Source organism: Heterocephalus glaber, unplaced genomic scaffold (assembly GCF_053883595.1).
Source record: "Heterocephalus glaber isolate CG9 unplaced genomic scaffold, H.glaber_assembly_v1.0 deba00001457, whole genome shotgun sequence".
Lineage (NCBI taxonomy): Eukaryota > Metazoa > Chordata > Mammalia > Rodentia > Bathyergidae > Heterocephalus > Heterocephalus glaber.
In genome coordinates this window covers 40188547-40200689 of record NW_028258305.1, presented here as the reverse complement: position 1 = coordinate 40200689, position 12143 = coordinate 40188547, and the positions used below count along the sequence as shown (strand labels likewise).

The 12143-nt window shown below is 39.7% G+C and overlaps 1 protein-coding gene across 2 annotated transcripts in view; it reads left to right on the top strand.

Moving 5' to 3' along the window:
• Positions 1-12143, top strand: part of Slc4a1ap (solute carrier family 4 member 1 adaptor protein) — a 49070-nt gene that overhangs the window by 27559 nt on the left and 9368 nt on the right. The gene's annotated exons all lie outside the window — the stretch shown is intronic.

Below are 12143 nucleotides of genomic sequence, written 5' to 3'. Positions count from 1 at the left end.
TTCCTTGAAGAGTTTAAAGAGTAAGGGTGTTAGTTCTTCTTTAAATGTCTTGTAAAATTCAGCAGTGAAACCATCCGGTCCTGGGCTTTTCTTTGTTGGTAAATATTTTATTACATTTTCAATTTCATTCATTGTAATTGGGGTGTTTAGAATTGCTATATCTTCTTCATTTAACTTTGGCAATTCATATGTATCTAGGAATCTGCCCATTTCTTCTGTGTTTTCCACTTTATTGGAGTAGAGGTTCTCGAAGTAGTATGGATGATCCTCTGGAATTCTGTTGGATCTGTTGTGACTTCACCTTTTTCATTCTTAATTGCATGGATTTGAGCCTTTTCTTTCCTTTTTTTGATAAGGTTGGCTAAAGGTTTATCGATTTTATTTATTCTTTCAAAAAACCAACTCTTTGATTCATTGATTTTTTTATATTGTTCACTTAGTCTCCATTGCATTGATTTCTGCCCTGATCTTTATAATTTCCTCTCTTGTATGAGCTTTGGATTCATTATGCTCTTCTTTTTCTAGGAGCTTGAGGTTCTGCATTGGGTTATTTATCTGAGTTTTCTCTGTTTTCCTAATATGGGCATTCACTGCTATGAATTTCCCACAGAGAACTGCTTTCATTGTGTCCCATAGATTCCTGTATGTTGTACTGGTATTTTCATTTACTTGTAGAAACTGTTTAATTTCTTCTTTAATTACTTCCGTGAGCCTTTGGTTGTTCAAGAGGGTGTTATTCAGTTTCCATGTGTTTGTTGGGGTTTTGCGGTTTCTCATGTTCTCATGTTGATGTCCAATTTTATTGCACTATGGTCTGATAATATACAGAGGGTAACTTCAATTCTTCTACACTTACTTAGTCATGTCCTATGAGCTAACATGTGGTCTATTCTGGAGAATGACCCGTGTGCAGCCAAAAAGAATGTGTATTCTGATTTTGTGGGGTGGAACACTCTGTAAACATCTATTAAGTCCATTTGTTCAATAGCTTAGTTCAGTTCTAGAATTTTGTTGTTAGTTTTTTGTCTAGATGATCTGTCTATTTGTGATAGTGGGGTATTGAGGTCCCCCACTACAACTGTATTAGTGCTTATTTGGTTTTTCACATCCATTAATATTTGTTTTGTATAGCTGGGGGCATTTGTATTTGGTGCATATATATTTATGATTGTCATCTCTTCCTCTTGGATTGTTCCCTTCACAAGGATGTAGTGACCATCTTTGTCTCTCTTAATTAGTTTTGGTTTGAAATCTACCTTGTCTGCAAATAAGATTGCTACCCCTGCTTTTTTCTGGGTTCCTGTTGCGTGGAGAACTATTTTCCATCCTTTTACTTTTAGTCTATGAGTTTCTTTTTGAGTTATGTGTGTTTCTTGTATACAGCATATTGTTGAATTTTCCTTTTTAATCCATTCTGCCAGTCTATTTCTTTTGATTGGTGAATTGAGGCCATTAACATTGAGGGCTATAATTGATAGATATTGATTTATCCTTGTCATGATGTTTTACTGTTGTTGGCTCTTTCATTTCTTATTTTTTCCCTCTTTCCCTTTAGTGTCTTACCTTGCCTGGTGGCTTCCCTCTGTTGGGCCTCATGGAGTCGTGACCTTCATTGTCTTTTTCTAGGATATTGTTGAGAATTGCTTGGAGTGCTGCTTTGGTGTTCATGAAATTTCTCAGGTGTTCTTTGTTGTGGAAGTATCTAATTTCCCCATTAATTTTGAAAGATAATTTTGCAGGATATAACAGTCTAGGTTGGAAGTTATTTTCTTTTAAGGCTTGAAATACTTCACTCCAGGCTCTCCTTGATTTGAGGGTTTGTGTTGAGAAGTCTGCTGTGATTTTAATGGGCTTTCCTTTGTAGGTGATTTGTTTCTTTTCTCTGCTTGTAGGATTTTGTTTTTCTGTTGGGTTTCTGGGATCTTGACTATTATATTTCTAGATGTAGATTTTGTTTGATCATGGCTAGTTGGAGTTCTATATGCCTCCCTTATCTGTATGTCCAGTTCTCTACCTCTGTCTGGGAAGTTTTCCACTATTACTTCTGTGAACAGTTTTTTTATGTCAGTTGTGCTTTCTCCTGTTTTTTCATGGGCTCCTATCAGTCTTATGTTATTCTTCTTTGCATCGTCTAGCAGTTGTTGGATTGATTTCTCATGGTCCCTTACTATTTTTAAGAAATCTCTTATTTTCATGGTCTCTAACTTTGATCCTGTCTTCTATTATCTGATATTCTATCTTCAGATTCCCTTAATCTGCTGTGGATACTTTCAATGGAGTTTTTGATGTCCTGAATATCTGTTTGAATCTGCTTCCTGGATTCCATTTCTTTCTTATGTTGGGCGATCATGGTTTACATTTCTTTCTTATGCTGGGTATTCATGGCTTCCAGAATGTTTCTGAGCTTATCTGTTTTTATATCTGTTTCTGTTCTAGATCCTCTAATCATGTCTTTCATTCTGCTCAACATCTCTGTAGATATCTGGGAGATTATTTCTGCTTTGAATTTTTCTAGAGCCTCACTCATCTGTTTTGTTACTTCCTGTGCTATCAGTTCAGGGTAACCAGGTAGTTCGTTATGGGACTTTTCCATCTCGTTTCCCCCAGGATTTACCCTTGGTGGGGTGGAAGTCTGAGTTTGTGTCTTGCTTAAATGTCTTCTCATTTTTGCTTTTGGTACTGTCCTTGGTTTAACTCCTGGGTTGATAGTTTGAAATTGCTTATTGTAGGTATCGTTGTTGCTTGTAATTAGAACCCTTATGGAATGATTGCTTCTCAGAGGTGTCTTCCAGATATAGCTGGTCTTTAAGTTTTGAGTCTCTAATGACTCTAAGGCTATCTCATTTTCCTTATACTAGGAAGGTTCATTAACTAGATCAACAACAACACCTTAGCCCAAGTGATACAATCATCAACACCATTGCATCAAGTACATCTTCAAAAATGACATTTTGTGGTAGTTATTAATCTATCACCTTTAGCTGTGTGAATTAAATCAAGATCGAGAACCAACCCAACATATAGTGTATAAACTCTTCAATATAACAACTTTACCCTTTGGGATGGGGAGTTAGAAGGGGTTGGGGAGGGAGGGACAGATGGGAAGAAGGATAGAGGAAGGTTAGCAGTGTGGCCAGAGGACACAGGTGAGAAGGAAAAAGAGAATAATAGGAAAATAAAGAAGAACTCCGAATGAGGACCAAAACAGGGACAAAAAGGGAAGATGAACAATGTGGGAGAGCAAGAGAGTGAGTGTAAGAGGGAAAGAAAGGAAAGAGAAAAGAAAGAAGAAAAGAAAAGAAAAAAAGGAAAGAAAAACAAATATTTGCAAAGAGTAGGAAAAAAATTAAAGATAAGAGGAGCAAAAGAAAAGAGAGAAAAAAACCAAACCAATAATACTAATTTTGGGAATAAAAAATAACAATGAAGATGAAGGGCCTCTTCCAGGGTATGTCTCTGCTGTCACAATAGACAACGCGGGTAGCAGTGTGCAGATATAAGTCAATGAGTCTCAGCAAGATAATCGCAGACCTGTGAGATTCAGACAGATTTCTGGCTGCAAGTCCCAAGTTGAGCTCCCTGTCCTCCTGTAGGGTTGAACTCTGCAGAGTTGTATTGCAGGTTCCAGCTGCCCTTCCCTGAAGATAGTCCCGGTCCTGATGGGAGGTGAAGATGACTCCAACTTACCGAGTACAGTGGTCTGGTGGTCCGGTGTCCTCTTCGTCTTTGTAGTGTGGAACCAGGTGGCTGTACAGAGAAGAGCCCAGAGGGGTGGGGGTGGGGGGGGTGTCCAGTGGATTGCTGCTGGGGCGCGGGGCTGATTCGGCATGTTCCTTGGGACTTGCGACCTTGGTACGGCGTCTGCAGACCTGCCTGTCTACAGTGGGCTGATTCCGCGTGTTCTGCGCGACCTTTTCCTGTGTCTATTGAGATGATCATGTGATTTTTGTCCTTGCTCCTGTTTATGTGATGAATTACATTTATTGATTTGTGTATGTTTAACCGTCCTTGTACATCTGGGATGAAGCCTATTTGGTCATTGTGTTAGTTACTTTTCCCTGGTTGCTGAGTCAAAGTACCTGACTCCCAAAGTTAAAGGGGGAAAGGTTTATTTGGCTTATAGTTCATAGAGATTTCAGTCCATAATTGGCTGGCTCCAAGGCAGGGTGAGAGAGGAGCAACAGTTCATGGCAATGGAAGATAGCAAAAGCAATAAGAGAATCTTAACAGCTTTCTGCCCCTTTTTAAAATTTTATTTTATTTTATTTTTGGTACCGGGATAAATCTCAGGACCTTGAGCTTGCAAGGCAGGCGGCAGAACCACTGAGCTAAATCCCTGGCCCTCTGCCCCTTTTATCTTACCCAGACCACTGGGACTAGGGCGGTGCCAAACCAGTCACTCATGTGTAGTGGTTTAGTAACCAGACATCCTTAATCCCAGCATCACACACTCTAGATTCAGCCACCTCTAAAATAGCCCCACTTCATTCGCATGAGGCTTTGGGGGGACATCTAAACACAAACCACAACAGTCGTGATACATGATCATTTTGATGACTTGTTGCATTGTTTGTGAGTATCTCATTGAGGATTTTTGCATCTCTATTCATTAGAGAGATTGTCATATAGTTCTTTTTGAGTGGCTCCTTTTCTGGTTTGGAGTCAGGGTAATGCTACTTCCAGGAATAATTTAGGGAGTTTTCCCTCCCTTTCAGTGTCGTTAAAGAATTTGAGGAGTGTGGGCCTTAGGTCTTACCAAAAGTTCTTGAAGGATTCAGTGATGAATCCATTGGGTCATGGGCTTTTCTTAGTTGGTAGTCTTTTTTTCTTTTTAATTACTGCTTCAATTTCATTGCCTGTTATTGGATTATTCAGAGTTTTTATACCTTCTTGGCTCAGTTATGGTAATTCATATGGATCTAGGAATCTGTCCTTTATTGTGGATTCTCCAGTTTATTGGCATACAGGTTTATGAAGTAGTTGATAATAACCTTCTGGACTTTGGAGGTGTCCATTGTGATCTCTCCTTTTTCATTCCTAATTGCATTGATTTGACCTTTTCCTTTCCCTTTTTTTGGGTAAGATTGGCTAAGGGTGGCCGGGGATTTAGCTCAGTGGTTCTGCTGCCTGCCTTCCAAGCGCAAGGTCCTGAATTCAATCCCCAATACAAAAAAAAAAAAAAAAAAAATTGGCTAAGAGTTTGTCTATTTTGTTATTCTTTGAGAACCAGCTCTTTGATTCATTGATTCTTGGTATTATTTTTTTTAGTTTCAATTTCATTCATTTCTGTTCTGATCCTTTTAATTTACTTACTTGTACTAGCTTTAGATTTGGATTATTCTTATTTTTGTAGGACTTTAAGGTACATTTATTTGGGATCATTCTATTTTTCTGATATGTGCATTTGTAGTTATAAACTTTCCTCTTAGGACTGATTTCATTGTGTTCCATAGGTTTCTGTATGTTGTACTGGCATTATCATTTGATTCTAGAAACTAATTTCTTCTGTGACCCATTGATTATTCAAGAGTATATTGTTTAATTTCTGTATATTTGCATAATTTCTGTGGTTTCTTTTGCCATTGATTTCTAGTTTTATTGCATTATGATCTGATAATATACATGGGATAGTTTTGATTCTTTTGTATTTATTTAAGTGTGCTTTATGGACCAGTGTGTAGTCTGTTTGGGGGAAATTTCCATGTGCTGCTGAGAAGAATGTGTAGTCTGTTGTATTCTGTTCTTGTTGGGTAGAACACTCTGTAGATAACTCAAGTCCATTTCTTCAAAGGTTTAGTTCAACTCTGCTATTTTTTTGTTGCTTTTATTTTTGTCTAGTTGATTTGTTTATTTATGAAAGTAGGGTATTATGGTCCCCTACTATAATTGTATTATTTTATCTGATTTTGTTTTTGTTTTTTGAGACAGGATCTTGCTATTTAGCCCAGCCTGGCTTTAAACTACCAGTAATCCTCCTGCATCAGCCTCCCAAGTGTGGGATTACAGATGTGCACCACCACACCTAGCTATCTGATCTTTTATACCCAGTAGTCAGTAGTGTTTATGAAGTTGTGGTGCCAGTGTTTGGTACATATATGTTTATAATTGTTATACCTTTGGGTTTTGTGGTTATTGTTGCTTTTTGTTTTTTGTTTTTGGTACTGGATCAAACTCTCAGGACCTTGCACTTTCGAGGCAGGCAGCAGCAGCCAGCGGCACCACTGAGCTAAATCTCCAGCCCTTCTTATCAATTTTTTTTTTTCTGGTACCAGGGATCGAACTTGGATCCTTGCGCTTGTGAGGCAGGTGCTGGAACCACTGAGCTAAATCCCCGGCCCCCTTCTTATCAATTTTGAAAGATAGTCTTGCAGGATTTATCAATCTGAGTTGAAAAGAAAATTTTCTTTTAACTTCTTAAGGTTTATGTTGAGAAGTCTGCTGTAATTTGAATGGGTTTCCCTTTGTAAGTGATTTACTGCTTTTCTGCAATAATTTTTAAGATTCTGTGGCTGTGTTAGATTTCTACGATTTTGACTGTGATGTGTCATGGAGAAGTTCTTTTCTGATCATGGCTATTTTGGGGTTCTATATATCTTGCTTCTCTGTATTTTGAATTCTTTCTCCATATTTGTATTCTTGCCCCTTTTATTTGTATAAACAAGTTTTTTATGCCATTTGTACTATCTTCTGATTTTTCACTACTTCCAGTTAATCTTAGATTAGTCTTTTTTGCATTGATTCATTTTCCATGTTCTCTCTCTCTCTTTTTTTTTTTTTGGTACTGGGGATCGAAATCGGGTCCTTGCACTTGAGCAGCAGATGGCAAAACCACTGAGCTAAATCCCCAGCCCATTCTCTTCTTTTTTTAAAGGTATCTCCAAGTGTACAGTCACCTGCGTTAGCCCTAAGTTGTTTTTTTGTTTTGGTACCAGGGATCGAACTTGGGTCTTTGTGCTTGCGAGGCAGGCGGCAGAACCACTGAGCTAAATCCCCAGCCTGTCTTCTAAATTTTGACACTGTATCCATTCTCATATTGGTCACTTCTGCTGCCTATACTTTGAATAGTTTTTCATCTCCTAGATTTCTGTTTGGTACCTGTTACAGCTTATATCCAGATGTTCCCCCCCTAAAACCTCATGCGGTTATAGGTGGGACTTTTTGGAGGTGGCTGGATCTAGATTGTGTGATACTGCGATTAAGGGTGTGTGATAACTAAATTGGTTTAGTGTTTTTTAGGGTATGGGTAATGGAGGCCCCACCCTTGGTGCAGTGAGCACCAAGCAATAGTCTTAGAGCCTAGTTGGAATATAAAGGAACAGAAAGAAGGCTGCTTGCTGCTTTACTGTCTCCTGCCTATTTTGCCTTGGACTGTTTATCCTCTGCCATACCCCTCTGCCATGCCACCCTGCCTTAGAGTCAGCCAACCTTGAATTGAAACCTGTACAAACTGTGAGCCAAAATGAACTTTTCATCCTTTAACTTGTAGGTGTTGGATATTTTGTCTCAGCAATGAGAAAAATAGCTTAAGACGGTGCCTTTTTATGGACTATACTTGGACCCCTGAAACGTTACTGGAAACCTCTGCAGTAGGTTCCAGTGTCCCACTCAGTGTATGATTCAGACCTGAGGAAAAAAACCTAAAAGACAGAACTAAGAGAGACAGAAAGTGGGGCACCAGGATGACCAATGCAGGTGCAACCGACAAAGGCACTAGCCAGTCCAAGCCACTGATATTTATTAGTAACCAATTGGAGTAAAGGCAAGAGCTATGTGCAAGGGCAGGACTATGTGAGAAAATGCACAGTCATGTGGTTTCTGTGGGAATTAATGTAAGCAAGGCATGTAGAAGACATGACAAAGAATTCTTGAATTAGGAACAGAATATACAAAATATATGGTTGTAATTAGAACATTGTCCTTCTATTTAAGTAGGTTTTAGTTGTGGGAATAGAATTTAGATGCCAGACTCATCTCTATAAACAAGCCAATTGTGGAGTTACACAGTCTTCACAGCCTGCACTACTTACGGCCTGCTTTGGGGCATAATCAATATTGCAGTCTCTCACAGTCGTTCATGTTTTTTATAATTTTGTTTAGCTCAGCTAGCTTTTTATTAGTGTCTTCTGTAATTTCACTCCTCATTGTATTACATCCATTATCTATTTAGTTATATCATTGTTGAGTTTGCCAAATACCTTATTGATTTATTTTATCTTGTCTTTTATTATGTCATATATTTAAGCTGTTTGGCTTTGGACTTCCTCCCCACTGATACCCCAAGGATCAGCTTTGGGAGAGTTTTCAGAGGCCTTTTGTTGCTTTGCCTTCTCATGTTTGTATTGTTTTGTTTGTGTGCTGAGGTCGATTACAGTGAAAAATCTTTGTTGCAACTATGGAGATCTCTTTAGTTAGTGTCTGCTTTTCAGTGATGCACCCTGTATGTGGCTAACTATAGGCTTTTGCCTCTGTCCCAAGGTCCAACCATCTCTGTTCATTTGGGGAAAAGAGTACAGTGTAATCGGCCCAGCACCCAGTTCTCTGGAAATGATCCACAGTATTGTTGATGATGCAAAGACAAATGAGATACTGGCGTACAGTTAAAAAAAATAATAAAAAAAAATAGTAACAACTATGGTACCCAGGTAATAACAAAATCAGCAGCAATAATAGAGTCAAAGGCATCTAGATATTGACATATCATAAGAACCAATAAAAGCTACCACTGTACCACCCTTAACCATAGAAATGAGATCTGTAATTATAGTATAGAAACAAAAACAAACCAAATATTGACAGAGTAAAAATATCTACGAAATGCAGCAACTGTACCAACATTAACAGTAGAAAAAGAATTCTAGAGTAATACTAACTAGTAAAAATGGAGGGAGGGGATAGCGAAAGGGAGAAGAAAGAAGTAAAATTTTAAAATTAATGAAAAGCAAGATGAGAAGGAGAGAAAAGTGAGATAAAGGAGCCTATTAGGAAGTAAAAGAGGGCCCGGGATTTAGCTCAGTGGTTCCGGTGTCTGCCTTACAAGGACAAGGTCCTGAGTTCGAGCTCCGGTACCAAAAAAAAAAAGTAAAAGAAAATTAATAGAATAAGGTAAAAGTAACAAAAAAAGAACAAACAAGAAAAAGAAGAAAAGAGAACAAAGTAAAGAAAAAGAACAAATAAAAGGAAAAAAGAGAAAGAAAAACAATTTCAAAATTCAATTATGAGAAAATTTTTTTAAAGAGTCCAAAAATTCCTGTGTTTTTGAATGAGTGGCTTCTTCCAGTGTCTGGATTATTGGAATCCACCAGATATGAGGAAGGGATCTGAGTCACTTCTAAGACCTGTTCTGTTTTTATACTCATGTTTTGTGTGTAAATGTTGAATCCTGCCCACCTTCCTGCTGGGCATTGTCAGTCAGTGGTTTCCACCCTAGGGCTATAGTCACTCTGGCAGCTCTGATTCTGTATTCCTCTGTGTACCAGTGAGGCTTTCTCCTGAGCTTTATAGCCTATGGGTTGTGAGTTGGCCCCCATGGCTCCAGACGCCCTCTATCTGCACACCCCAGACTGTGGCAACTGTCCAAGCCAGTGCTCACATTGGTGATGGGGAAAGTGAGCCAATCATTGAGTTCTGTGCTGTATGCAGGCAGCAGGGTGGGATTCAGGCAGATTGCCAGGCTCATGTCTGAACTTTCAGACCTAGCCCCATCTGAGAGCTACACGTGATTGGCCTGGCTTCTCACCATGGAGGGCAGGACCCCCAAGTCTTTCCCAGCCTGAGCTTAAAGTTCTCAGGGAGGTCTGTGTCTAGCTGCACCCTCTCTGTAACTGTCCTTGTGGCCATCTCCCACCCAGGCACTGTGGTAGGGTGAAACCAGAATCCCTGAAGTACAGTTGTTCTGTGTCTGTCTTAACAATTAACCCCTTCCCAAAATGGCTTCTGATTATAAACCACTAGATTTCTTCTCCAACTTGAGCCTGCTATGCTGAAGAAGTCAGAGTAAAGCCCCATGCTGTTTTTGCAGTTCACAGTAGCTGTGGGCTTTTCCTGGGGCTAGTGCTGCCAGCCTGGTCCATTGTTTCCCTGGAGCTGCCTACCCTTTCCAGGCTTCCTTTGTGTTCGTGGGGACAAGTCGCTCGTCCTAGGAGCTGGGCTCACTTTTTAGACTGCTTCATTTTCTCTGAGTTGTGCTGTTTCTCAAACTTCTGTGTAGTTTCTAGTTTCCCTGTCAGCTCCTTCTTTTTTTTTAGTTTCAAAGTACATGGGGGGCCAGGAGGTCAGTGCCTCAGAGCAGACAAAGACACTCTGAGCTGGTCACTATTTATTGGGTATACACAATAATTGGAGGGAGCATCAGCTGACTTGGGGCAGTGGTAATCCTATGTAGATGAGGACTTTATGTTGATGAAGGTCTTATGTTAATGAAGGCTGTAAGGAGAGCATTATTTTTTTCTTTTACAATTAACTATACTTTTTGTACAGAGGATTGAACTCAGGACCTTGTGCTTTCGAGGCAGGCTCGGTGCCACTGAGCTTAATTCCCAGCCCCAGAGAGCATTTTTACAATAGTAGCTAGGATAAGATAGCAGGCCAATAAAGTTGTCCTTCCTCCCTTCTTTTATTACTACTGGAATGTCTTCAGCTGATGTACACTTGCCCTTGAGCGTCACAGCATCACAGGACCATTGAGGCCTCAGCTGTGACTGGAGGCAAAGTGGAGTTATGTTTTTGCACCCCATAGCCAGCTCGAGGGCCAGGTGACATTGGGCCTTAGACAGGTATAGTCATACCTAAATTATGAAATGATTTTCCCCAAAATTTATGTGGAATGGCTCTCGACAGATCCCCCTTTCTTTTTATTTGCTTGTAGAAGTTGGATCATCATGATCTGTGGTTCCAGCGTCTTCAGATGTTGTTTGGTCTGGCCCCCTCTGCAGCAGACTTTCACTTTTCTTTGGACGTCTTCTGAGTTTGCCCATGGAGTCCTCTTGCCATCTAACACACCATGGGTCCTTTCTTCTACTCCACTGGAACTTCCCTCCCAGGATTGCATGCTCCCATCTCGGGCCCCAAATATTGGAGGGCAATCAATTCTCCAACTGCCTAGAAGGGAGGACAGTGAGGGCTAAAGAAAGACAATAGAGACTTGTGTAATTTCACAGTGCATGGGGGCCTGGAGGTCAGTGTCTCAGAGTGGCCAAAGACCAGCTCCTTCTTGATTCCCAGAGATCTAATTCTTTTTTTCTCCTTATCAAGTTGTTTTCTAGGTTTCTCAATTCCAGGTCTCAGAGAGGCTGTATTCTTCTTCTGAGTACTTTTTGTTTGTTTTATTCATTTGTTTTTGTTTGTTTGAGGGGAGAATGGTCTCATTGTGTTGCCCGGGCTGGCCTCAAACTCAGGTTCTCCTGCCTTAGTCTCTCTAGTAACTAGATTATAGACATGTGGCACCATACCCAGATCTAAGTACTTTCATTGACATGCCATCCAAGCAGGATGGCACATGCCTGTAGTCCTAGCCCTTTGGGAGACTGAGGCAGGAGGATCACTGGAGCCTAGGAGTTCGAGACCAGTCTGGGCAACATAACAAGATTCTGTCTCAAAAAACAAAAACACCCAAGGAACATCTGGCCTTATTTTTTGAGAAATGTCTTCCTTTTCTTCAGGATCTGTTACTGATTTATGTGTTATATTTCCTTGAAATTACATGAAATGAACCTGAAATGAAAAAGCTGTACAAATGATTCCTGTCTTGGGGATGTGCATCTTATGTACTCCCTAGAAGATTTTGTAATAGATTTAGGGCCTTTAATATCAAGATGTATAACAGGACAGAATTCTTGGAACTATTACTCACCTAGAATAAACGTTTCAGTTCTGTACAAGCTATTTCAAGTGTTCTGTATTTAATAATATTTGTTCTTTTTTTCCTCGACAGTCTCTGGGATCCAACCCCTCCCTAGAAGATTTTGTAATAGATTTAGGGCCTTTAATATCAAGATGTATAACAGGACAGAATTTTTGGAACTATTACTCACCTAGAATAAACGTTTCAGTTCTGTACAAGCTATTTCAAGTGTTTTGTATTTAATAATATTTGTTCTTTTTTTCCTCGACAGTCTCTGGGATCCAACCCAGGGACTTGCACATCT